General features: G+C 39.6%; 1 protein-coding gene across 1 annotated transcript in view; it reads left to right on the top strand.

Annotated features, from left to right (window-relative positions):
- The first annotated feature begins 2,026 nt into the window (after window positions 1–2,026).
- Window positions 2,027–27,743, top strand: part of RGS17 (regulator of G protein signaling 17) — a 68,442-nt gene continuing 42,725 nt past the window's right edge. The window contains exon 1 of the mRNA XM_041469964.1: window positions 2,027–2,189. The gene's annotated coding sequence lies outside the window, so the exon portion shown is untranslated. The remainder of the gene's footprint in view (window positions 2,190–27,743) is intronic.

The raw sequence follows: 27,743 nt of genomic DNA, 5'->3' as shown, positions 1-27,743 counted from the left end.
AATTGCAGGACTCTAAAATAGGCACAAGGATTAGGCAGTGGCCAGAACAGAGCAGCTAAACAGCTTTTGAAAGGAAGTGGATTTATAAACAGGAGTTCAAGCAACAACAAGGAATGGCTTCAGTGCAGGAAACTACGGTAAATAGGAATGGCTGGGCTTGTTCAGAGCTGTGGGAAACATTAAGAGAGTAATAAACAGCAGAAGTCTTTTATTCATCTAAACATTTTAAGCATAGCATTTTCAAACTTGTAGAATTTTATATTTTCCTGATCTATGGATAAAATTATTTTCCTTCAATCCTACCCATTACTCCATTTCCCATTACTGTCTCCCTTTTAAGTTGAACATTTCAGTCTAGATACTAAATCTGTAGGAGAAGACACTTGCTTTGATTGGTTTCATAGTTTTTTTCAGAGTGGAGATATCTTCCTAATATTAAGCAGGTATGAAGGCTCACATTCTTTACTGTGAAGCTTCAATATATGAGTTTAAAGTTAAACAGCTCTTGAGATTATTTCCTAAATATGGAGGTTTTTCCTAACTGAGGCCTTAGAATAGTACTGGTGGTCTTTAAAGCTGTGGAAAGATAGTCAAGAAAGATTGTAAGCATTGCAGTTAACTAATAAAAACACTGTTAATGCTTCAGAGATACATTTTATCCTTTACAATACTCTTTTGAGTGCTGTTTCTAGTGATAGGGAATATACCTTAGGTTTCTATAAAGACTACCAAATTGCCATGCCACTAACATTCGGTAATGAGACTGAGTTGTGGCTTCAAGTTGAAGGACTTTTTCTCCACAAGGATCAAGATCAGAAGAAAAGAGAAGTCATGGTTTTATGGGGAGAGACTTTCAGGGAGATTAACACTGACTTTAGTCCTTTTGAGATTCAGAATCTGAAGCTTCTATCCCAGAAGACAAAAAGTAAGCCAGACAACCATGGCTGCTACTGTCATTTTTTAAATTAGTTGTGTTTTGAGTAAAGATTCCCGAGAGCCAAGCTTGTTCTGATGTGCCTATGCTCTTACAGCTTTCATGGAAGCTAGCCCTTCTGGACTGCTTTCAATCCTTTTCATTTCAGCCCTACTAACATAAGTGTGATTTTGGCTTCAGATTTTGTAGCACTCCGCTTTGGGCTCTAGATGAGACACAAAAGTGTGTTGACCGCTTTTGCAAAGAGAATTGGTACACATGGATGGCAAGCCACAGAACCACCTTAATGCAGCCTTTTGTACCACCTTGCCAGATTGTTTTAGTGAAGTGGTAAATGTAGTAACACATCCTCTCATGAGTTATTAACGTTCGTGTATTCACGGCATGGTTTGACAGGATCCAGATGCCAAATATGTATTTTTCCAGTGCTGTTACCTGGAGGCGTAAAAAAAAATCTGGAGAAATCTGAAATCTAGAAAATCTAGAAATCTGGAGGCTCCAGATTTTTAAGGTGCAGAAGGAGAGCTAAACAACATTCTCTATTGAGCCAAAATTTGGAAACTGGAGTTTGGAAAGATGGGACAAACTAACTGGCAAAACCTGTCAGGCTTCAGGATTCACGATTCACAGTCAGATTTTCAGAGCATCCTGATCTTGATTCTCATGGTTGACACCGACAGATCCATGCAGATCCACTCTGGTTCTTTATTCAGAACCTGTGCTTCAGGTGCCCAACATCAAAAAGTTAAAGTTACTTGGCCACTAAATCCCCGCCTCCCCCTTGGCTTCAGAGGAGAATGAAGTGTCAAGGAATGGTTTATGGACTTTTTATTTTTTTTTTAATCTATTTCGACATACCGATGTGGGGGCCGAAGTAAAAACAAAACCGCAGCCCAGCACTCCAGCGCTTCACTGCTGAGCACGGCGGCGTGGCCACACGCTGCCAGCCCACGAGCGGGGATGCTGCCTGCGGACTGCCCCCGTCCCTGCGACCTGCGGTGCCGCCCGGCCGAGCAGCCCGGGGCGGGCGAGCGGCGCTGCGGGGCCGGGCCGGGCCGGGCTCGCTGCCCCCCTCCCTCCCTTCCTCCCTCCCCGCCTGCCCGCCTGCCTGCCGCCGCCTCCCTCCCTCTCTCTCCCCGCCGGCTGGGTGCTGAAGTTGGGCGGATGGCAGCGAACCAGCTGCGCTAGGGGACGAGCCGCACCAGCCCTTCCCGGGATCGCTCAGCGCCAACTGCACGCAGCCGGGCGGGGGTGGGTAAGGCGCTCCGCGCTTATTTCAGCCTGAACCGTGATAAACGGCACCAAAATGTCTGCTTTATAGTGATGCGAAGGGTGTGTGTGTGGGGAAAACCACACGGACCAAAGGGAGGGATGCTGGGGGGAAGAGGAAAAGGAAGGAGGGAGACCAGAGAGAGGATGGATGAATGGATGGATGGATGGATGGATGGCGGGCGGTAGAGTGCAAAGAAAATGTATTCACCAGGGTGACAGGGTGTGTGTAAGCGTGCCTCTGTGTGTGTGTGTAACAACGGGCGGCTTCGCTTCGGCGCCGAGGTTGCAAGGTGGAGCGTGTGTATGTGTGTGTGTGTGTGTATGTGTGTGTGTCCTGCCCGCGATGCACAAAGGGGTGGGGAGAGCTGTCGCCGGGCTCTACTCGCGCCCCCCATCTCCGCCACCCCCCGGTTTGTGTTGGGGATGCCGCGGGGCATTCGCCGCGCCGGGCGATGCTGCCCAGCCCGGGCAGGGGAGGGATTGGGCCGCCCCCGGGGAAGCCGGGGACACGGGCTGGCGGTGTGACAGCTGCCAGATCGGAGGCGAGGCAGCGCTCCTCCTGTCTTTCCTCTTGACCTTCCCCTGCCTGTAACGTGGGTCTGCTTCGCGCGAGGAGAGGTGGTGTAATTTGTATCATATTATTGTTGTTGTTGTTATTTCAATCCGAGGAGCCCGCGGAAGGTGAGGGTGAACAAGCGAGACGTTGCTCTAAGATCAGGAGTTGCTTTCCCATCCCTCTCTCCCTCTGCCCCCTTTCTCGGCTGCCCCCCCTGGCCGGGCCGGACCGGGGCCGGGGAACCCCCGCGGGCAGCACCCAGCCTCCGGGCGGCACCCAGCCTCCCCGCCCGCCGTACCCTGCGGCACCGCCATCCCTCTGCCCCGGCCTCCTTCCCGCCCCTCCCCGGGAAATGTCGGCGGGAGGCGGGCGGTGGGAGCAGGTGGCGGGGCGCGGCCGGCGGGCAGGGATGCTCCCGGTGCGCCGTGCCCGGCTCCGAGCAGCGCGGGACGGCGGCGCGGCCCCGAGCGGAGCGGGAGCGGGGCTTCCCTGCGCCGCCGCCGGGGAAACACCCCGCGCTCGGTGCGGCGGGGATGCGGTGCCGCTGCCCGACACCCGCCGTGTCTGCTCCTGCGGGGCTGCGCCTCTCCTCGGGATGAAACCGCCCGCAATTGAGAATGCCGAGGTTGCCTCCCTTGCTCGGCTGCCAGCCCAACATTCATGTCTATCTCTTCTTGTTGATGTAGAAGGAAACCTTACTGGTGCCGTCAGGCTTAGAAACAGCAGGGGTGAAATTTATGGTTTTCGGTATTTGGTTTCTTCATTTCTGTATCTGGATTTTCACCGTGTGTCATAGGTTTGCAGCCAGATGCTTTTGCAAAATGGATGAAATCTGAAATACACTTCTAGGTAAATATAAGTAAGTTACCTATTGGCTGGCAATACTATTATGGGTAACAGGTGAAAAATAGCTTCCTACAAATGTAATATACATGCATTACAAATGTTGTGAGTTCTATAAAGGAAGTTGATTCTTTTTCACATCAGTTAATGCTGGTGTCATCATCCTTACAGAAATCACTGGGAAATTTACCTGTGGCACAAGCCATTTAGGCAAACAAACTATTTAACCTTTATAGAAAAACAGTGCTGCACACTGTTATCACTGTTATCAAATACATATTTTTATTCTAGCTCATACCCAGAAAAAGCAAAGTCCTATTACAAAATGAGCCCCACCCCATTAAGTTTATGGCCTGAAACGCAAATGCTATGATACACTCAAGTACTTGCCTCCCTGAAATAACGTGAGCTTTAAAGCATTTAAATGCCTTTCTCCATCAAGGCCTTAGATCCTTTTAAGTAGCCAAAATAAGAACATAATTTAATTAAAAGAATACGATCAATTAAATTGCTATAGTGAGTTGAACTTCTAGTCCAATATCCTGGCTCTGACTACAGTCATTAGCAGATGCTGAAGGAGAAAAACGTAAGAAACAGGACTGGCATACAGGGATCTTTTCCTGACATATCCTTTCAAGTTTCAGCAACACACAGAACATGGATTTCTTAAACTGGAGTTTGCTCTCAGACCATCATATATAATAAACTTTGAGTTTTCCTACTCCCTTTTAAAAAATCTGTTTATGCTTTATTCTGAACCCCGTTCTGTGGCAAGGAGCACCACAATTTAATTATGATTTGTGTGAAAAAGTACTTCCTCTTGTTTGCTATGAACCTGCTGCCTGGTAATTTCAGTCAGTGCTTCTTAGCTTTCCTATGTGACAAGGAGCACATGTTGTGTCTGTAAGGTGCCAGGAGCGTCCTCTGAAACCAGAGCAGGTACAGCACTGGCAGGTCAGGTCCCTTCATTTTACCTGTCACCAAGGTGAGAGGCCTGCCCAGGAGTGTAAAGCTGTACTCAGCCCTTGATCTTTATCTTGAAATCTACAGATAAGAATAGTTATTCTTCTTCTTGTTATGCAACGTGGACACTTATGCACAAAGAATTGCCCTGAACCCTTGAACTTGTTTCAAGAAGGCTACTGAAAAGCTGTCTGTTCAAAAACACTCCCTGCACTATTGATTTGAATTGAAATGTGACTGACAGCTTTGTGAAAAATTCCCTAACCTGATGCAGTTTTCTACTTACTCTGAAAAGAAGATGAAATATTTTATTCTTAACTGCAATCCTTATTTTTTTAACAACTATATTAAATACAAATTGCAAGCTATATGTCAAGGCACATATACATTATATATATATATAAATATATATATATACATTAACTGTACACTTGAAGTAGCATAATTTTCTGATTGTTCTGTGTAATGTTCATTGTAAGGATGTGCATGTATCAACATGCACAGTTTCAAAAGGAAAGTTTAAATGTGCCATAAAATGTAGCTGATTTGTAAGGAGCTATAACACAAATTCTTCTTCAGACGAATACTCCTGAGTTCAGTCCTGCTTGAGGAGGTATTGATCAGATCAACATTGCAGAATACTTCCCTGATCTCAGTGGTAGCCCCTCTTTGATTTTGTCATAAGAATAATAAAGGAATAAGCAACCAGAGAACTACAAAAGCACAACCCAGACTCAAAGACACAGAAGTTCTCACAGTTTTAATTTGGCAGCAGACACAGCTTGCAGCAACACAATCCACAGCAGAACGTGATGAAGTAGAGGAGGGTAGAAACCCATAAAGTGTGAAACTCTTCACAAAAAATGAAATGCTGGAAACCTCAGATGTGTTAATCCCCATCTCCCAAAAGGCTAAAAGAAGGAGAGGGTGAGTGGTATTGTTATGGGGACAGGATAGGAGGAATGTCAGCCAGTCTCAGACTTAAGCCAGTCTCAGACATGATTTTTCACTTACAAGTGGTGTGTATGTGTCTGTGTGTGTATATGTAGTAAAACATATATTATAGATATATTTGTAGATCTATATAGATATAAATATAGATACATGGTATATACACTTTTGTTCCCTAAAAATACATTATCCTAAATAAATGTCACAATCCTAGTACTTTTAAATAGCACTTGCTTACTTGTATGCTTCACATGCACGCCTTTAAGTATGAGCACATGGAGATTCTCAGGAATACACCAGAAGTGCACAAAGTGAAACAGTATTAGCTCTTACAGAGATGTTCATCACTGTTCCATTAGCTCCCTCCTGATCATGGCTTCATGATGTCAGGGATTTATTTTGCACTCATACCAAGATTTCAGCTTTTACAGTGAAAAATATATCCCTACCATACTAGTAGTGCTTATTCTGTGAATACAGGATGAGTTTTCTAAGAACATAACATTCATGTGCTAATTGGCTTGAGCTAAAATTCATTAAAAACTAAATCCTTCACAAAACTTAGCTTTTCTGTTGACATACCCTTTTGCTCTAAGTAGTTTTTGTAATGAAATAATGCCATCAAACTTTCCATACCATTAATTAATTAAAAGCTTGTGCATAGGGTATAAAAACAAATGAATATATTAAGTCGTAATTAAGTTTATCTCTTCGTGGTTATAGCTAATGGCTATGGCTTTAAGTAGAGTTGTGTGAATAGCTTTGCTGCTGATTCCTCCAAAGAAGCCCAGCACTTCAGCTTGGCACTTCTGCAGGTCTTGGCTGCAGAAGGTCTGAGGAAGTGAGCTGCATGCGTCTCTCTCTGATTCTCTGGAAAGTTAACCATTTCAGAGAGGTCTCTTCTAGAGATTTTGTGTCTCTACTTGAAGTCGAGTATTTGCTCTCAAAAGGTTTTCCTTGGCATGGCTGCTGTCTCTAGCATGCACAGAGGAAGCAGCCAAGCAGTGTGACTGTGGCAGGGCCCTTGGGGAATGCTTAAAGCACACAAACAGATGAACTGGGGGTCTGCTCTGCTCCTCCTACCCAGCCACCACCTAATCTGTGCCTCGACCAAACCAACATAAGGGCTCGATTCCCTAGTGTGCTTTCTCTGATTTGCACTGCTCCAGTGATACAAAATAGATGTAAAGTCAATTTAAATTGTGTGCTTTGAAAAACTTGGGTTGTTCTGGTATATTAATGAATCTGGACTTAAATAAGAGGATTTTAATCAATATAAAGTTGATTCTATCATAGCATCATAAAAATTTTGAATCATAGCTTTGTCTTTACATTCTTTGCTTATAAAATATAAATGAAATGCATCTTAACTTCCATACAATAGAAATTTTCATGCATTATTTACTTTGTAAGCAAATAGCAGCAAGTTCTTAGAAATCAGTAAATGTCTAAATAGAATGTATGTGGGAAATTACAGGTAGGAAGATAGAGCAGAAATAAAATTTAATAAAATCTTAAATCCAGCAGCCAAGCATTAAAAACATGCACACACCTTAAACACTGCATCTCTGCTGCATAATCTTTCTCCAAACAAAACCAAGATACATCTAGCCTAGGTTCTTCAGTGAGAAAGGGGTAGATTGTACAATGAGGCATTAACACTGCTACCAAAGCAGCTTCATTTAAAGTAGTTTGGCTGCTCTCTCCAGTGATGCCAGCTCTGTTCTTGCTGAAATATGAGAGATCACAAGCTGAACCACTGTATGTAGCCCATCTTTGTACATACAGACTAGCAGAGAGAATGTCACAGTAGCACTGCCTTTAAAGGACACAGCCACTCTGTGTCAGATCCCTAATTAATTGATTATGCCACCTTGCTAAGCAAGACTCGAGTTTTTTTTTTTTTTTGTTTGTTTGTTTTTTGTTTTTTTTTATGGAGGCTGAATATGGTTTGGGCAGTTTTGCTGTATTATGTTTTGCTGTTCTATGGTATGCTGTAACAATGTCTTCATTTATCAGCAGCTCATGTAAGTTAAAGTAAAATAATCCTGTGAGAGAAAGCAATTAAATCCCAGGAAGCATGGATGAAGGGTGTCATGGCATCCTTAGCACAGCACTTTTATACCTGCTTCCAAGACCAAGTTGGACACGGCTTTGAGCAACCTGGCGGGGGGGGATGGAACTAGGTGATATTTAAGGTCTGTTCCAACCCAAACCACTCAGTGATTCTGTGGTTCTCTGATACTGTAGTTCAGACAGCTTTCAAGAGAGAGACTTCAGAACAGTGAGCACCCTTAGAGGCAGCGTGTCCTAGGCACATCACAGCTGTGGCAAGGAGCTGCAGGAAGCCCTGACATTTCTCACAGTGCCACTGCCTGATTAGCATCACTGTATATATGCTGCTCTCATAGAAGCTTCAATTAGAGGGAAGTCATAGAATGTCTGGGCTGGAAGGGCCCCTACATATATTTTAGTTGCAATTCCCCTTGCCATGGACTGGGACACCTTCCACTAGACTGAGTTGTTCAAAAGCCCATCCAACCTGACCTTGAACACTTGCAAGGATGGGGCATCCCCAGCTTCTTGTGGCAACTTGTTCCCGTGCCTCTCTGGCCTCATAGTGAAGAAATTAGTAAATTTTTAATACTGTTGTTACTGTTTATGGTTTTCTTAATGGGCACAACCTTCTGAAGTAAAGAATTTCTTATCCAGTCTGCCTTATTTTGCCAGTACTGCAGACAGCACATGCTCTCTGATATTCACATTGCACCAGACCTTTGGGTAGTGTAGATTCTGCTCTCAATGATTTGCATCATATGAAAATTGAGAACAGTGAATAATAACTTCCTGTACAAGAGCTTCACAAGTAGCCTTGATTTAATGAATGTAGGTGGGAAGTGTCATCCTAATTACTCAGTGTCCAAAAGGTACTTTTATTTCCAAGTCTTATTATCTTCAGAAATTACTAAGTCCTAAAATATTAATCAGATGCTTCATAGCTTTCAAGATGGATTTGGGTAGAGTGAGATGTAAAAGTTATTTTCTTATCATTCATGTAGAATGGTTTAAAAATATATCTACTGTGTTGTAATGCAGTTGTCTTATAATGGTCTGATAACCTAATGGATACAGTTTGATATATCTGATAACCTGGTAACTGGAATCACATGTGTAGAATTTTTTTCACTGTTATATCTATTACATTTGTCCAAGTATTTTTATAAGCACTTACTGACCCTCACAATTTAAAAACCCCAGATGATAATAAACAGAATCTCACAGTATGGTAAGCATTGTGCCGACCATAATAGACAAGGCTGCTTTCAAATTTTTGGTTATTTGATATGTAAAATTAGGTCACAGAGCAACGACAAAAGAAATAAGTACTCGTGTGGTGAGAATCTTGAAAGGATAGAGGGAATACCTATAACCAGAAAATGCAGCTACTTCATAAACTATGAAGTTATGAAGGCAGCAGCTTTGAGCTGATAGCTGATGTAGGACTGGGCACTGGTCAGTGATTCAGAACGCAGAAATCTGACTGTTTATTGGATTTGTCCTCAGCTCTCTCTGCAGAAGGACCATCATATTCAGCATCTGTGTCAAAGCCTATGCCTACACTGCTAATTGCAGTCTGGGATAGAGATAGCTGACAAAGTTCAGACCCTTGAAAAATCTAGTTAAAGCAGAACTAACAAGAAAGTTACCTTATTTTACCTCTATTATCTGTACATCATCTTGCATCCTGCAGTACAGGCTACTCAGAAACTGAGAAATATACTCCTAAATTTTTTCCATTTTTAACCTAAATACCTCCTGAAGACATTTACCACCAAATATGTTCCATATTCCTTCAGCCATTGTTTTAGCTCTTCTTAACCTGCTTCAATTGATCAGTTGATCCAAGGAAATCACAGCTGTTGTTTCAATAGCACCCAGTGCTAAAATACAGCAGTAACACGGCATTCGTGTGGCTGTCCAGTATTCTGGCTTTATGTAGCCAAGTCAGCACAAATCCTGTGGGTGCAGGATTGCACTGAGCACTTCTTTTAGTTGCCAAGACTCTCAGCTTTTATTAAGAGTCCCAGATTTTTTCTCTGCGAACTAAGAGAAGCCTGAGCTTTTGCACCAGAACTTGATTGTCTATGTGCTGAGTTGTTAGGATGGTCCCAGACCTGACTGGAGAGTTTCCACATTCCAGGGGTCATTCCCAATAAAATGCTAATATGAGACTGTCCTGTTATGTAGAGCAGGTCACCCTGATTGTACGAATGAAAGTAAATTGGCCATTTAGCCTCAGAGCCAGAGAACAAGCCCAGGAACTGCTTCTTTACAGTACAGGCCCATCACATCTCTTCAGGAAGGCCTCTGCCTCTGTCCTGCATTCTTCTCAGGAATATGGTATTACCCAAAGGAAATGGTGTTTGCTGGGATTTTTGAGCTTATGTTGTTCCCTTGATATTCACCTACCACAAACAAGAACACTGCAGATCTTTATAGTTCCTTCTCTTTTGTTCACAACAGAGGGGTACGTTGTCAGGTTGTATAAATGATCACATGCTTGAAGGATCCAATTAGTTACACACCTGCTTAATAGTTATTCCCCGTGTTTAATTTCAGATCGAGATTTATCAGCTTTTAATACTTTTAATGTTTATCATGTTGACTTTTACCATGTTTATTCTGGAATCACAGTGTTGTGTTCACTAACAGAAGTCAACATATTTATATTGACAGTACTACCAATATATATATCTGATATATAAAATATGAATAGAACCATCTCATACCCATCTCAAATATTTGTGGTTTTAAAAATTGCATTTAGCATAACTCATATTGAATGGCTTTAACTATACTGAGTTCACTCAAGTCCTTCATGTGTTTATTGCTATTAATATTCTATCAAACCTGTGGGACAAGGAGGTTATGATTTATGTTCAGTATTAATTTTTTCATACATAACAGGAGAGAGAATTGTTTGAACATATTTTTAAAGAAAGTATAAAATTTAGGAGAGGTGAGTTGCTCATATCTGTATGTGCATGAGGTAATAGGAAAGTTATATATCTTGTATGACCTTATTTCTGTTGAATATTTTTCTTGGTCAAGCATATAATGCTGTGGCAAATACAGTGTCCTGGTTTCATACAATGTGACATTTCAGGAACTTTTAAGAAAATAGTTTTAAGAAAGATGAAAATAGTAAAAGAGGAGGTGACTACTCATCATCATCTTATTCTGAGAATCTAGCAATTTAGCAAGCACTAAGAATAAATAGAATAAATAAAAATTAGGAAAAGACTATTCCTGTCCTTCCAGATTTTGGCAATTTAGACCTAATAAGTGCTTTTTAATCATTCCATCATGCTGTCTTTTCTACAAGCTCACCTTTCAAACAACCACTAAATTACCTTTGCATGCTAAGACCGCAGCACTGCTTTTCACAGAACAGAAATGCAGATACATATCAATTAAGCAATTAGAGGATCACACAGTAAAATGGTGGCAGATGCAGAAATTAAACATACAGGGCAAAATTCTTGTTGATTTCAAGAGTTAAAATCTAACATTAAGAATCTTGTTTCTTACTCCAGCTTCTTATTAGCCAAGTAATGCTCATATAAAAACATCAGAGAGAGCTTAAGATCCAGAAAATCTTCAAATCCAGACAGTTTCCAGGAAAAAATTGGGAATTTTCAGCTGAATGAGAAGTTAGTCTTTCTGATCGAGTATTCTTACTCATTTGAAGATGACCAGGGTAAAACCTCTCCAATTTGATCCTTTGAATATGTAATCTGAATATCAACAAAAAAATATTAATTAGGGCCATGTTAGGAAAAAAAATGCTCAGTAAGCAAAGCACTGCAAAAGCATGAAGACTTTGGATGGTTGAGCAATGTAAACCTGCATTTAAAAAATGAAAAATAGAGAATGGAAGCATATGGCAAGTAGCATGAGATACCTTCTGCATATAAGTATCCCATAACTTTCAGGTCATCAGTTCTTTAAAAAGATATGGGATTTTGGGGATCCATTATCTGCTACCTCTAGATCTGTCATCCACATAAAATGACTTAACTCCAGTATAGTCAACTCAGTCCTGCTCATAACAGAATAACACCTGTCCTAGCTTTTCCAAATTATGCATTTAAAAAAAATTATGCACATTTCCTTCAGCTTGATTGTTTTCATGACATTAGTTCCTGTAATATCACACCTATAGCGCAATAAAATATTTTTACAGGTAACAAAAGGGAGTGGACTAATTAGCAATGCATACCTAATTCTAATAATGAAGGCAGCATACGATTTCTAAGCCCAAATTACTCTGAATTTTAACAACACTTCAGTCTTGGACACAGTCACAACTAGGGGAGATTATTTACTCAGTCCATATCAACATATACTTTATATATGCTTATATATATTCATTTGTAATTTAGCCTCAGAAACTTTTAATTAATTGCCTTCTGGTTATCACTGTGAGGGGACACACCCATGGGCTGTGGCATGACCTACCACCAATCAGCTTCTCCAGTAAATTTCCCGTGAAGTAGGCTGATGGCCCAAGTAAATGCAATTTAGTTTATTTTTTAAAGAAAAGAAGTAAGTTACTGTATGTCCCGTGAAAGATGGGGGAGAGGTCTCCTTGAATTCAAGAAAGTATGGTCTGAAAGAGCTTTAATGTAAGAAGACTAAATTTATCAGAAAGTGTAATTTATTGCAGATCCAGGTACAGAGGGTAGACAGTTCTTAGGGATTTTAAGACTCCAAATAATTGAATTGCTATTAATGTTCAAGACATTTTTCCATTCAATTGAATGGACCTCTATGGCAGAAACTATTCTTACACGTAATGCTAATCATCATTCACATTTTAAACATAGGATTGTAAGGCTCTGCTTAGGCTCTTAAGTAAAATTTTTCTGATGGGCAGTGAGATCATACACAAGGGGACTGAATGCTAGAGACACCTTGATTTTGACTGCTTAATATTTGGTGAGGTACTAGCTGGAATAACATAAAGACAGTATTTTATGTTTGAAAACTAAGCTGGGTACTATTCATAAAGCAGACTGGCTTTTTTTTTTTTTTTTTTTTTTTTTTTTTCAACACAAACCCCTTACTGTTTTAAGGGGAAATGTTNNGAGTATTTATATATCTTCAAGAAAAAAAGAGTGTTTTTTTTTTTTTTTTTTTTTTTTTTTTTTTAGTTTTTTTCTACATCAAACCCTGAGCTATTTAGGTGAGATATTGTTTAAAATTGTGCTACCGTCCTATCCTCTGAGGTAGAGAGCGTGTCCAGCAGGGTGCCAAGGAAATCAGCTTCTGTTGAACCAGGCAGGCAGTGCCTGGGATAGCACTAGGGGTTAGGCTGCTGTTCAGTAGCATGGCTGATTCCAGCAAGTGCCACAGTAGCAACTTTAGGAACACTGGAAAACAGGAAAGTATGCTGAGGGAAAAACCCTAGCTAATTTAATCCCAAGCTCTGTCTGTTTCCATCAACCAGTTCTTTTTCTTTTCTTCTCCTGACCAAGTTGATATTAAGAGCAGGAAGTGTTTTTTGTTTTGTTTTGTTGTTGGTTTGGGTTTGTGGGGTTTTTTTGGGGGAGGAGAGGAGAGAAGGTTTTTTGGGTTTTCTTATTTCATTTGGTTTGGTGGATGTTTTTTGTTTCATTGGGTTTTTTTTTTTACATCTATTCTTACCCAGAGGCTGTTCCAGATCTCCTGTTGAAAACCTTTTTCTCATTTCCAGCCACATTCACTCAAAGACTGCTTATTCTTCATTTGCTCTTGTGCAATGATCCATATTAAATTTTTTTTCCTCCCTTCCATTTGTTCACATGACACATTCATATCCCTCCCCTTTAAACATTTGTCCCAGAAACTCTCTTTAGATCCAACGGACATGAAAAACTGAAGGGAATACTCAGAATGCAGAATCCGTGTCTTGTGAAACAAGGGGGCTCAAATGTCCTGGCCACAGCTCTCCTCCCAGTCACAAAACCCCTCTTCCAGCCTTTTCCCTTCATAACTCATCTGTGGAGCTCCCTGGAGTAGGAAGACAATAAAGCCTGTGTGACAGCTCCGTGAGCATTCTCTCCTAATTATGTGAAGGGGATCCCTTGATAAGGAATATTCAAGGTGCAGCTCACACCTGAAGCAATCTTAGAAGTGTGCTGCTTGAATTTCAGTGCTGTGTGACCCAGTATGATCCTCACTGTGGATAGTGGCAGCAAAACACATAAGGTGATGTGTATAAGAAAAGATTCGCCTACATACCTGCATAAACTGTAGGGAAACCTAAAGGGTCTTTTTTTTTTTTTTTTTTTTTAAATACAAAATAGCTTCTATATTAACATAATTTCTCTTCTCAGACAAAGTGACTTCTTCAGGAAACTCTTCTGTATTTTACTTTAAAGTGCTTCTCAATCTTGGTATCCTATGGAACTAGATAAAGATGTAAAATTTTAGTGTAGACATGTACTAGTCTAGAAGAGAAGGGTTCCAGCAATAGCAACTGTGTTGCAAAAGGTTCACTTACTTGAGATTGCACAGGACAAACAAAAATGTCACCGTTTTGATTTGTTGTGCATGACTCACCTTCTAAAGAAAAGTTAGATCACAAGAGAAAATTAAGCATTTGTCAAGGAAATGAAGAATCCGGGCCACTTATATGAATTGGTGATTGTGGATGATTGTTCTCAGGCTTCAGTTCTGTTATGTTGATCCACTTGCAGACTTGAATGGAAACTGATCATTCTTCTTTATAAGGGTTTCAGAGTCATATCTAAAAAGTTATTTTTAGAGCCAAGGAGAGTTTGAAATGACAATAACCACACACTGTGGTTATTTATTCCACTTGTTAACATCCTACCTGTTACTATGCACTAACACTATCTCAGGACAGGCACTTAACTAGAAAAAAAAATTGGCTGCACCCAAGCCTTTGGTGGCTGAATAAGGATCAAACATTTAATGTGATCAGCAGGCAGCTGTGCCTCCCACACTCTCCCACAATTATAAAGTTCAGTTTACTTTTTCTATTTAAAAAATAATTTTAATATTCAAACAAAACTTAAACCATTCAGAAAAATGTCTATATTTGGCTTTCAGACTCAGATTTTGAATGCCTGGTCACTTCTGAGTGATGTATAATGGAAATGGAAAGGTCAGTGCTGTTAGCACATTGAAAACATTTCCATCCACATCTCCTTCCTGAGATGTTGCATGGATGAAATACCAGCAGGCAATGAGTGTCACATATATTATCTGTGTGTTCCCTGACCAGAAGGAGCAGCTACTCCGAGGTTGTAGGTATGCATATGCTATTTATTAAAGGCAATATGAAGCTCGGAGACTCCAAACAAGCATGTTGGGACAACACTGAGATGGCCTGGCTGCCAGAAATGAGCCCTTATCTTTTGGTGTCCAGTGGATGGTCCTCCATCAGGCAGTGCGCATCCCACCCAAGTTCCTGAGCCTCCCTGGTCCTGCTGCTCTTGTGATGTCGCACACAGGCATGAGTAATCTTGTCATCTTGTTCCCCAGAGAGCAAAGGGTTCCTCCACACATGCTTATTCTTGCTAGGACTCTAATCTGCAACTCCCCAAAAAGAAAATTTCACAATACTGTTGGCAAGGATATCTAACCTGTCGTACCTGTCATAGCAGGATAGCAGGTGTGTCGTACCATCATCATGGGTCATAGCACAGTTATGGCAATAAGGCTGTAACTTAAAGTGAAGCCAGAGAAAGAAACTTCCAGGAGTTTTGAGACATTTAGATTGACTCTGAGAAACATTTAAAAATGTTCTCCATTAAAGTATCAGAATACTTGCCTACAGGTCTGGCAAGTATCAGCGAAGAAACATGTTAGTCCAAATCAGTAATTGTAGGGCAAAATTCCTTCCTACATTTCCCCCCAGTGAAACAATGAACACAGGCATTCACCCCAGCAGAAAAATCTACAAAGTCTTACTTTGTGACCAGACATGCAGGTGGTTCAATTTAATTCTCACTAATTCTTTCCACAAAGCTAAAAAAAATTCCCTGAAGGAAGAAGTGCTTGAGTCAGCTCCACAGAGAACAGAAGTTTATCCTATTCACTAACTGGAATGAATCTTCTATTGAGATGCTAAGTGGTGTTTCATTGCTTTCCATACAGCCTTTCCATAAGATCTAAAGAACTTTTTATGTCACATTTATATTCATTATGAGATTTTTGCCCCTGGCTCTCCAGCTGTTTCCTTGCTTACATCCTGAGGCAAGAACTGCTGAACTTGGGGAGCAGGAAGACTGAATTATTGACAGGGACAATTTCAGAGTGTGTAGACCTCAGAATTGGTTATCCAGATGTTCTTGGTGAAGGGACAAATCTCAAGAGCGGAAGTAATAACCAGCACGAACTGAGAGCATACAGAGAAGTTGAAAAGAACCTTTAAAATCTGAAGGGGCAAGAAACAGGCATAACAGACAGTGAGACTGAAATCTCAGTAGACAGCAGTGGAAGGTACTGAATATAACATGGATCTGGATGCTAGTTAGTAAGGAAAGAAGGAAATTAGTAAAGAACAGGTGAATTAAACGGCTACAGTGATAAAGTCTGGAAGTATGGAATAGCTGAAAAATAAATGTATTTGAGTCACTTTTTAAAATATAAGCTGATTTCTAATAGCTTTTGATTATTAGACAATGTTTGTAGCATTTGAGGAATTCAGTCTTATAAGAATTTTGTTCAGCAGGATTATTAAGAAAGACATTACAGAAGTCCTGCCTTAAAAAAATAGTGTTAAAAATTAAAATAATTCCTTTATATGCAATAAATAATGGCATATGGGCAACAACAACAAAAAACCCACACTAAACCCAGGGTTTTTTTTCCTGTTTGCACCTAGAATTTGCTCCTGAAACACTCAAAACTGTGTGCTGTTCAACTAAATTTCCTTGATCTAGAGACAACAGGAGATAAGAGCTAACCATTAGATGATGCTTCTATTCCTGCTCCTCCTTTCTGATCCTACACCATGGTTTAGCTTCTGGCTAAACAAGAGCAGATGATCTTGAAAAGAAAAGAGATCAGCTTTCCCAACGCTGTGTGTTCATTGGATCTGGAGATCTGCACGTGAGGAGGAAAGAAGGCAGACAATTTTTGATGGCAAGGAAAGGTCACACTACTTGCTGCATGTGGCAAATCTACTGGAGGCCTTTCTTACCTGCAGCACATTTTGAAATACAAGACTATGGTCCCAATGAGGAAGGTACTATTCCTTGTGGTCAACCACAAGTCTCCAAAATATTTTACTGCTGTTACAGATAATTTGAAGTTTCATTGTATCCTGATCAGTACCCTCAGCATTAAAAAATTTATTTTGTTTAATTGTTTTTGTCTTTTTTTAAAAAAGAGGCAATTTTCTACTATCCCAAGTTTCCCTAAAATTATTTTCAGCAATTCTGTTTATGGAAGATGCATAAATATTAGAGTAGCATACTTATTGGTACCACTGGTGTCCTCTGGTAAACAGAAAGTGACCATTTCAGTAATACCATAAATATACATTCAGGGATCAAATCTAAGAACTCCATAATTCAGAAGATACAGGCATTTCTAATAGCCATCTTCTTGAGGAAAGCGCTGGGCTTAGATGAGAATTTAAAAATGATGTTAACATTTTTTTCTTAACTTAAACATTTTCTATAGCTCCTTCTTCCATGCAGCCTTCCAGGGTGAGGTATTTGTGCACAGGTGGAACTGGCCTAGCATAGAGATGGACAAGGAGGAATTTATCTTCTTTACTGGGATAACAGTAACTGCTGTATGCACCTCCACCCCAAAGTGCTATATATACTAGGCATCCAAACCAGGACTTAGTTGGCTTTCAGTCCTCTAAGAGGACTCTGAGTTGTTAAGAACACACAATGTCCCATTCCCCTCCCACCCTTAGGTACCCAAATTTCCCCAGTTTAGTGCATTGAGTGCCTATTACTCATGCTTGAAACTACATCCTGCTAACTAGGTCACAACCAGCTCTCAGCAGGACGTGCCAGAGATCTCAGAGGAGCTTGGTCCAGAAGGCACACTGAGTGTGCTTCTTATTTTCTAAAAGAGCTGAACTCATCACAAAACATTAGACACAAATGAACTGTCAGTCCAAAACACAGCCAGAAAAGGAGGCTGGTCAGACATAAGGTTTGGGGTTATTTCATCCTTGCTGCCCTCACCAAAACTCTTGCCATTTTATCAATTTTTCTTTCATAAAATAAAGAGGGTCAGGTTCAGCCAGGATGTGCTACACCTGGGTTTATCCAATGTGAAGCTGAGGGAATTCAAACCTTCCCCTCTCCACCACAAAAAGTCTGCCCTAATTGCCAGTTTTGAAAATATTCAAAGGCAGAAACAGGCTCCACTGTTACCACTGACACTGTGCTGTTTTGCAAAAGAACCTACCCACAAGCCCATCAAACAATTATAGAGAAATTAGCCAGGGAGACAGCAGAGCATCCACCATTACAGTGTTCACTGAGGAGCAGGAACACCTTGATTTCTGCCCAAGTACTAAAGAGTGTGGGTGCCACATTATTTAATCTTTGCAATATTGAATAAAAGCAAGAAAGCACATCCACCATCTCATTTTCTAAAGCATGTTTCTAGTCCATTTTGGTTTTTTCGAGGAATGACTCAGGGTGCTCAATCTAGGTGAGCGTCATGCTGCAAATCTCAGTCATTCTGCAGTCCAGGCTGGGTTTCTCCATCCTGGGAAGGGACAAGGGCAAAGCACTCTGTTGCTCACCAATCCTTCACTCCTAGTTGTGCAGCATTTTATGCCAGTCTAAGGCAGACCTGCTGTCCCTCTCTCCCTTCCACATACAACTGACTGCAGTGGATCAATTCAGACAGTTAATCCTCCTGACAGCTAATGATTGCTTCTAGAGTTAGTTTTCTGCTACAAAACCTACTTGATTTGCGTTACCACGTGGTAGAAACACATCAACCAGAAAGCAGGAGTTGAAGGACTGATGGCTTGAACTGAATTTGACCAAAGTTGCCAAGGAGCTTCATGCTTGGGATGCTGCTTTTCAGAATTCATTCTGAGGTGTCTCATGGTGTCGAGGTATTGCAGATGTCCAGGTACTTTACACAAGGCTGTTCTCTTTACGAGAGGGAAAAAAATGCAAATCCAACAAAAGACCTAGGGAAATATACACACACACATGCACACACACCCCTCCAAACCCCACAAAACCCACTCTAAAAGCAAATGGCTCATAGCCTCTCTGGACCCAGAGCTGTCCGGTCTGAGTGGGAACAGCTTTGGGGAGCCCAGAACTCTGCACAGTGCACACTAGAAGCAGAAGGAGCATTACACTGTCTTTCTTATTTCCTCTTTTTGGAAAAAGTTTGCATGTAAACTGATTTTTTTTTCTTCTGTTTATTGGGCTCCAGTTATAACTTTCATGGTTATGCTTGTGTTTAATATTTTTTATCTTACAAAAAATATGATCATATGCAATAGGACTAACTTATAATAAATAACTGAATCAAAAGCTAAAAAAAAGTGTCCAACTTACCAAATAAATGGAGAAATGTAATTAGGGCGCACATTAAAACCAGCACAGGTGTCTACATGCAACAAAAACTAAACTAAATGTTGTTTAGAACAGACAGCCTGCCAAGTTCTCTTCAAAGAACTGGACATTCTAAAAGGTGTTTATCCTTGCATAGGAGTTTGGCAGCTCTGTGATTATCCTACACCTGTTATCCCATAGCTTCTTTCTCTTTTCTGTTTATTAGTTATGCTATAATCACATCTCCTTAAACTTTACCTAGGTGAAAACACTCACCAAACCTGGATGCTGGGTGAACTGAAAGCAGACCTTTTCTAAGCATTTCATCTAACACAGCTTTTGGTCAGGGCAAAAAAGAACTCTTCTGGGAATTGTGTCAGACAATTTTGAAATTGTTTCTTTCTGTGAAAAAAATACCTTTTTTTTTTAATCTTTCAAGTGCCATGAGAACATGAAAGAAAACTGTAAGGAAATCACTTCCTAGGGTCAAGACCCCTGTTGATGCAAGTAGTGTGTGGATGGATTTAGAAAACTCCATTTAGCATTTCTGAATTATCTGTCAGTCCTTGGTTCCAGAGACCCATGAAAGAGAAAAGAGAATTTTCCCTTACTCCACAAAGTTATCAATATGACAGGTGTCATATGTGGGAGATAAAAGCTTTTGTTTAAAAGTTTATTGTAGGACTGAAACAAATAATGAACATAAGTTTTGGTAATTCCAGACAGGGCTCCATTAATACAGACAGGTACCTCCCACACAGTGGCTTAGAGAAATGTTAATAGTGAATTTATACAAGCTAAAGTTTTTCTCTTGCCATTTACATTTCTTTTGTATCTGTCATTATCAGCTTGTCCAAGTGCCTCAGAATCTTAACAGTCTTCTGCTTAAGTCCAAGCTCAACTTTTTGACTATCTAATCAAAAAGAAAATCTCCTTTCTCCTCATCATCAGTCACTGATTCTTCCATCTTTAGAAAGCAAGGTTCATGATGAGCAGAAAAGGTACTTACACCTGCATCTCTTGCATCCCCTGTTAGCTTTGTACCTGCTAACAGCTACGTCCCCTTTGATGCAACCTACACACAAGGGAGAAGTCCAGAGCCACTCACTTCAAACCTGGAAATTTTTTTAAATAATATACAAGTTTCCTGAAAAGGAAAAATTAAATTTTGTGAGAAAACCAACTCCTATTGAAAGAAGTAGCTTACCAAAAGACAATAAGCAGCAATTTAGTCAGGTTTCCTAAATTCTAGGATAGTCCTCAGCGACTGGATCATCTTTCCTCTCCAGTTTGTTGACTATCTCTGCTCAATGTGCTGTGGGCACAAGTGTTACTTCCTTTGTTAGCTATCTATTAAAGTTGTGAATGGCCAGCTGTTCTAGAAAGTTTGATACTTATGTTCTTTAGGGGAATCTGAACACTTGCTCTTAAAGTGCCTCTGGCTTATCGACTGAGGCACTGCCAGATGTGAAGGGTTGCACAGTCTGAGAAAGTGTTCGCATCTCCATAAACAGATTTTCTAGTTAGTTAATACAAACATACTCTATGCTGTTGAATAATTTTCTTCCTTGAAGTATTGTCTTGCTTATACACTGAAAAATTTTAGGATATGAGAGAGCAGTGAAGAGGAACACTGAAAGACAAATCAAATAAAGAATGGCGTGGTCTGTTACGGGAATGTAACAGCAGAGAACACTGATAAAACCAAAGTGCAATAAGTGAGTTTTTATGCTAAATTAAACTTTAATTATAAGGATTGTACCAGGAGCTCAGAACTTTTTTCTTCAGTTAAAAAGCATGCAAGCATCTTTGTGTGAGTCTAAGAAGCAGACTGACCAATTTTTTGAAGGTTCTCATGAAAGTGACACAAATGGACAGAAACGTGAATAAATAAATAAATGGGGAAGCAATATTTCTATCCATTGCTACAATAACTTAGATGGAAAAGAACACACCATTAAAAGAGAAAGTGTGATAAAAGCATATCACTAGACCACTAATTTTGCCTTGCACTTTGTTGTAAAAGCTAGGGATCATCAGTCTGAGTGTTCTGAAAGCTTCTCCATTCATCAGGACTCAAAAAAAGCAGTTCCTACATTTTGTTATGAGTCAAACCAGCAAAATGTTTTTAATGGGCTTTCAGGCTTGATTTTGGAATTGTCATAGTGTCACTTATGGTAAAACTAGAAGAAATAATAGCATCTGTCTTGCATATAGCCATCTCAACCCCATTACACCATAGCAATGCCATTAGAAGCAAACTGGTTTTCCTGTCTTCTCTGCCTATTAAATTATCTTCCAAAGTGATAGCATTCTTGCCAGGAAAATTTGCTAAGCATGTCTAAAGAATGATTAACTCTTTATATATTACTTCAATTTCTCCATCTATTGCAGTTTCTGATTTCCTTTCATTTATGACTTGAACATCACATCTAAAAAGTAAGTTGTTGCCCCCATTTGATAAAAAAATACCCTCTGTATCTGAAGGAAACTAGTGTTCAGCTTGCATCTAGGTTAGTATAAGATAGTTGGGAGATTATGGATTAGCAACTCCAAATTTAAAGAAATTTTCAAGAAACTGTGGTATGTGAAGTATGTTGTTGGACTTGGGGTTGGGGTTTTGGTGTTAGGGTTATTTTAAGCACCACCCTTCAACCTTTCCCGAAGGAAACATACTGAAGTAACCCATGTAAACTGCAAGTGTGCCCACGGGGTAACTAATGTCAGCTGTCACTGAAGAAAATGTTCAAGTGTGCAATGGTGTAGACCATGTAGCATGAGATGGAAAACTCTGAATCTCATCCATATCATTTTGGGGACCAAATATGACATGGTGCTGAAGAAAAAGTATTGTTCCCTTGAATTAAGTATTGCTCTCTGCAGCTCATCCTTCATAAACTCACTTGAGCTGGTGGACTTTGATAGCTAAACGACCAGAAAGGCACAGCTTCAGCAGGACACCAGACTGAGATTGTTCCTGAAATCTGAGGGTAAAGCATAAACCATCTTTTTTTTTTTTTTTTTTTTTTTTTTTTCCAAATGGCTGTGAGCTGTTCACTAGAGCCTCACTGTAGATATCTCTGTGACTGAAGCATAAGCACTCACTGGATAACAAGGAAGGATAGAGAACAGAGAAAGTGACCTGAAAAAACTGATTCAGCTGGCAGAACTGCTTTTGTGAAGGACAACAAGGGGAGCACCTGCAAACCCCTGCATCATGGCATATTTTATTCTCTTGAGCAAGAGCGGGGAGTAAAATGTCCTCTGCACTTGACTGCAGTAAGTAAAAAATCTGAGTCCTATACCATTCCCTCATTCTTCATAGGAGTAAAAGAATCCATTCTGGTTTAGGAACTTTGTCCCTCATTCCTCTGATCATAAAAAGAGAAGAAAAGAGGGAAAAAAACCACCAAAATTTTAGTAGTATCCACTATGAAATATATTCAATTCTGTCTGGGAAACTTTGAGTCATTCAAGAAAACCTTGTGTTCTGAATGCATACTTGGTGATTTACTGCATACCTCTGCAAAACATCCAACTAAAACCTTATGCACTTGCTTTCATGTTTAGATGGACTGTTACAGAAAACTAAAACTCCCCTTCCTTTTAGGGTTATTTGGGAACCTGGTGTATATCTTGTGTGTTTGGAATCTGATGGAGATTCTATGCAAATGCATAAAGCTGTTTTCTTACCAAAGTGTGTCTTTGCAATGGCTAAGATGGAGTTAATTCAGAAATACATCTGGGCAGCTTTATTGGGTCACTGGTTGAAATTGTTATTCTTTGATCTACCCTACAGCTGCTCTTTAAATTATGCTTCTTCTCTAGCAGCTCATGTAAAGCTTTTGCTCACTGTTCACTTTCTTATTTTAAAATAGCAGTTTCTATAGCTTTTCCAGTTTATAAGTAAAGGGAAGGTAAATGGTGCCTAATAATTTCTAGATGTATTTATGATTCAGCAACAGTAGAAAACAGCTATGCAAATAACAAATACCTGCCTTGTGAAAGAAATACCAGCATGATTTCATAATCTTTGAACCAGAACTTTTCAGACATCAGTCACTTTTAATCATTCAGTTTTGCATCCCTGATCCATTCAGTTGCCCAGAGATGAAACCTTTCACCCAGTTTAAGTGCTGAGGTGCAGTCAGGACTTGAAAATATCTTGTCATAACATGCAGTAAATGTGATTGTAGTCATTCTGTTGCTTTGTGCATGAAGAGGAGTAATTTTTGTTATCACATATAAGATTTCTTTTTGCTCAGGTCTACCATAAACATCAGATATTATAATTATTAGAATATATCAGTATTACTATATTTCTCTGCATACTTCTTGGCTATTTGACACTACCTGACTGTGTGAAGCTCTAGCTTTTCCTATCCATTATGCCCGAAGTGTCCCATCCCTTTGGATCAATCATCTGCTTGTCTACAAGTGCACTCAAAAGGAATTGAGCTAATTAGCAGAGGTAGCCTAGATGTCTGTAACAGAAGCGATTGCATTGTCAAAAAAGTTCTAAATACTGTCCTTTATTTTTTTCTTATTGTGAGATACTCAGAATACTAAATTTACTTCTAGCTGCCATTATTTGCCTTTGTACATACTACTGCCATTCAAGTATAATTGTTTTATTAAGTGGAAAAGCTTTAGTAATCTAAAACCTTTCACTAGTATTCATTCTAAGCTAAATACTAAGCTTGCTATGGGGGAACACTTTTCTCCTGTAAAATAACCAGGTATACCTAACTGAATCAGTAGCAATCAGTTGATTAGAGACAAAATTAAAGGCATTTATTTACATCATAAAAAGCAAGCAAATATGGTTTGAGTACAAGAAGAGTTCTTGATGTATTCACTAAGTATTGGTTTGGCTTTTTTTGTTAGTCAAGAATTTATGAATTCTATAGCTTGAACTCTGTTTTCTCCTCTGAATTGTTCACCCATTTTCAGCTATACTGCAGCCATTTTCACCATTCGCGTGGAAGCACTCAGGATGTTTTCAGCACAACTGCTTGAAAACAATAAATTGGACTCCAGGGGAGAGTGAAACTTTTGAATATAGAAAATTAGTGGTTTATAGGCAAGTAGGAAGTGGATATTATCATAAACATTTTGTATTCTACTTTCACTTGCTGGCATCTCTAAGAATGTGTTGACACAGAGTCCTGAACAATTTCAGTCTAGAGCCAGAAAGATTTAGTGTGTCACATGAGCATATTAATATTTTGAAAACTCTTTCTGCCCTGAATAGTGAAAAAAAGTCTTAAACATAAACACTCTTCATACATGGGAAAATGTGGGTATTTACTTGGACTTATTTTAATAAGGTTTTGTTATTCCTTTACTTCAATTCACAATATAAATGGATTAATTTTGAACCAAAAATTTCTTTAAATTAAAAACTGCTCTTTATTGATACAAAACAAAACTAACTAAACCATTTCAATTAGATATTTTGGCAACTTCCAAACTTGCTATAAAAGATTTTTTTTAAGACAACACCTGTAAAAATCAATTCCTTCAGAGTCAGATTTGATTTTGACAATTGTAGTTTTTTCCAATAAATATTTAATTGAAAAATTCCTGACCATACCTCTGCTAGATTGATATGGGGGTTGGCTAGAAGTTGGCATTGTGCAAAACAAATATGATAGTTGTGTAACTCAAGGAAGAGAAAGAAACTGGGAATTGAAGACATAAAAATTAAGGTGATGTTATCTCAGGCAACTTCTTTCCCAGAAAAATCTCATAGTGAACAGAAAGCATTACTGATTTTATTCACTGTGACTGCAAGGGGAAGTAGCATGGCCGAACTGGGATTTTTTAATGCCCTGGCTGCTTCTCTGCCCTGGAAAGCATCTGCACACCTCTGCACGACATAGTATATCAACATGCACAGTGCCAGTAGTTCAAAGTTGAAATTTCACAGGAGACTGCTGTCATCAGTATCTATTTTTGATGAAAAAAAATATTGGAATCTAGATTTTCCTTTACTCCGTGGCATAGCCTTTGTGACAGTGATGCCCAACAAAAAGTTTATGTTCTGCTAATTGCAGGGCTACAGAAAACTGTACATGAACAGAGCTGCAGAGCTCCCTGCTCTTGAAAGACCTTAATATAATAATTACCTTGGCAATTACAAAATAGCCCTGCTTATAAAGCACACACCCCCCCCCACACCCCCGTTTTAGGCTGAATTTTCAAGGAAAAAAATGGGTTGTTCTTGGCTGCTGTTGCACCTCCCACCAGATTTATCACTGCTGCCTGAGCAGAGGCGGTGCTAAGGGGCCCTGCCACAGACAGCAGTGGCACTTGCAGCAGCAGTTGTACCTGTGGAGGTGGGAAAAGTGCAATCATAAGAACAGTATCAAAAGAGCTGGGTACATGTAGGATGAGTTGGAATTCCTAGGAAGAGGAAATGAGATGCTGGAGAGATTTCAAAACTTTTTATTCTTCCAAATCAAATCCTCTTTTTTTTTCTTCTTCTTTGTTCTTCTAGACTACAGCAGGAGAATAGTGATTACAGTCTCCCTGTGCAATTCCATCTTTCTAGCCACAGACATTTGGGGAGCAGATATAATTAATCTTTTTCTTGTGCACTTGAGAATGCCTTGGGATATTCTCCAAGTCTCATCTTCAGCAGACACCTTTGTTCCTCAGGGGGAATTTATTCACTGCCACAAATCACTCACTTTGAACATCCTAATCGATATGTTTCAAGAGAGTTTGAATAAATTATGCTGGGAATCTCTGGTGAATAATTCTTCATCTAAAAGAAAACAAACTCTCCTTGAGAAGGTGTGCATCATGTAATTCCAGAGGAGAACTGAAAAAAATGACAGAGATACCCAGATACCTGGTTCACTACAGCAGCTACTCTTCAGTGTAAATTTTAGGCAACAATAAAACAAAAATATAGAAGATACTCAGGGTTTTAGTGTAATGGCAGAGGTTGTTCTTTCAACCATAACATCAAAAGTAGTCTCATTTGCATAGGCCTTGCTGACTTTACAGCCCTGGATGTACCAAGAGTATAACAAATCACTTTCTCAGCCTCAATAGGTAATGAAACAAAGTCTGCAGTCTTGAGCTGCTGAGTGAGAAGTAGGTGGAGACAGAGACAGAATCATTAGAAGTGCCAAAGTGGCATTCCTGATTAGTGCAAGAACACCCAGGCTCAGCACACCTCTGCAAAGAAGAACACCTACAATAGACTCAACAGAGTAGTTGCATTTACCACTAAAAAAGAAGATCAGAATTTGGCCTTTTGTCAATGAAATGCCAATTCATTAATATAAATAATAGTTTCAATACAGGCAATTAAAATAATGAGTGATGAGAATATGAAAGGACCCACTCCAGAAAAAAATATTCTTCTGGATTAATTTGAATTTGAAAAGAACACTAAGCTGATAGAAGTGACAATGGACTTTTTGAGCATGTTTTCTGGCTCTATAACATAAATTAACTTGCACAAAAATTAGAATTTCAATCCAACGGTAATCTGCCTTACTTAAATATTTGTGTTCATTTCAGATGATTGAACTAACTGCAAAGCTTCTGACCTTTAATTGTAACAACTCCAAAGTATTTCAGGCATTACTTGCAGAATAGCACCTTTCCATTGCACCAAGATCTTCTCTATCTGCTGTTTCCTACAAGGCACTTCCAGTAATGGGAGTTCAGTGATACATTGTGGGGTTTAGGCAGTGAGGGAAAAGCAGAAGATCAGTGGAGATAAATCTAGCAAATTCATAAATCATGGCATCAGTGGCAGAAGCAGTCTAATGTTGAACTGAACAACATCAGTGGAGATAAATCTAGCAAATGCTCCCAGCATTTGGGAAATTGATAAATCATGGCATCAGTGGCAGAAGCAGTCTAATGTTGAACTGAACAACAGTGGGGGAGAATTCCCCCTTTCAGAAACTTAGAACATTACCAGCAAAATCCTTCCAACTCTACCACACCACCATAAACTTTTAGTGTTGCAAAAATTCTGTTTTCCAGCAGTCATAGGGAAACTTTGATTTGTCCTTGGCAGAACAATATTAGATGTTGTTCAGTAATTTTCAGCAAGACACAACTGTTGGCTTCTGCAGAATCTTTTGTATTTTTTTAACTATATAACTCAAATACCTCTCAAAAAATTTGCCTAATATCTGCTATGAGCAGCAACACTTAATTTGAATCTTTTTTTTTCCTGGGAAAAATGTGCAGTCATACTTGTGAATATTATTGAGTAATTCACAAGTGTTTCAGGATAGAGTAGGTTATTTTGTAGTTTTGTTTATGGATAAATAAATCACAAGTAAGATACCTCGTGAGTTCACAAGGATCTGAGCAAGAGTGTCCAGCAACAGCATCTGAATAATTTTTCATAAGCCATTTTTTGGTTCAGCTATTTAGGTTTCCTGTCAGAGCACATGCCACTGATGGAGTACACAACTTCCAGGTTCTCATCATTTTCATTAACTAGATTCAGATTATCTGTAATGATTAGTCAGCTTGAAAAGAACTGCCTGCAACCTGCTTTTAACCACTTCCTGCTTGTGATTGAAAGTTTGACATGGAAGGGGAAGGTGGCAGATGCATTTACATAAAAATAAGAAAAAAAAATCTCCCTCCTGTTGTCAGGTTCCTGCCTCCTGCA

This window comes from Pyrgilauda ruficollis, unplaced genomic scaffold (genome assembly GCF_017590135.1).
Source record: "Pyrgilauda ruficollis isolate IOZ18807 unplaced genomic scaffold, ASM1759013v1 scaffold24, whole genome shotgun sequence".
NCBI lineage: Eukaryota > Metazoa > Chordata > Aves > Passeriformes > Passeridae > Pyrgilauda > Pyrgilauda ruficollis.
Note: the sequence above shows the minus strand (reverse complement) of the source record. Positions and strands in the feature narration are given on the sequence as shown.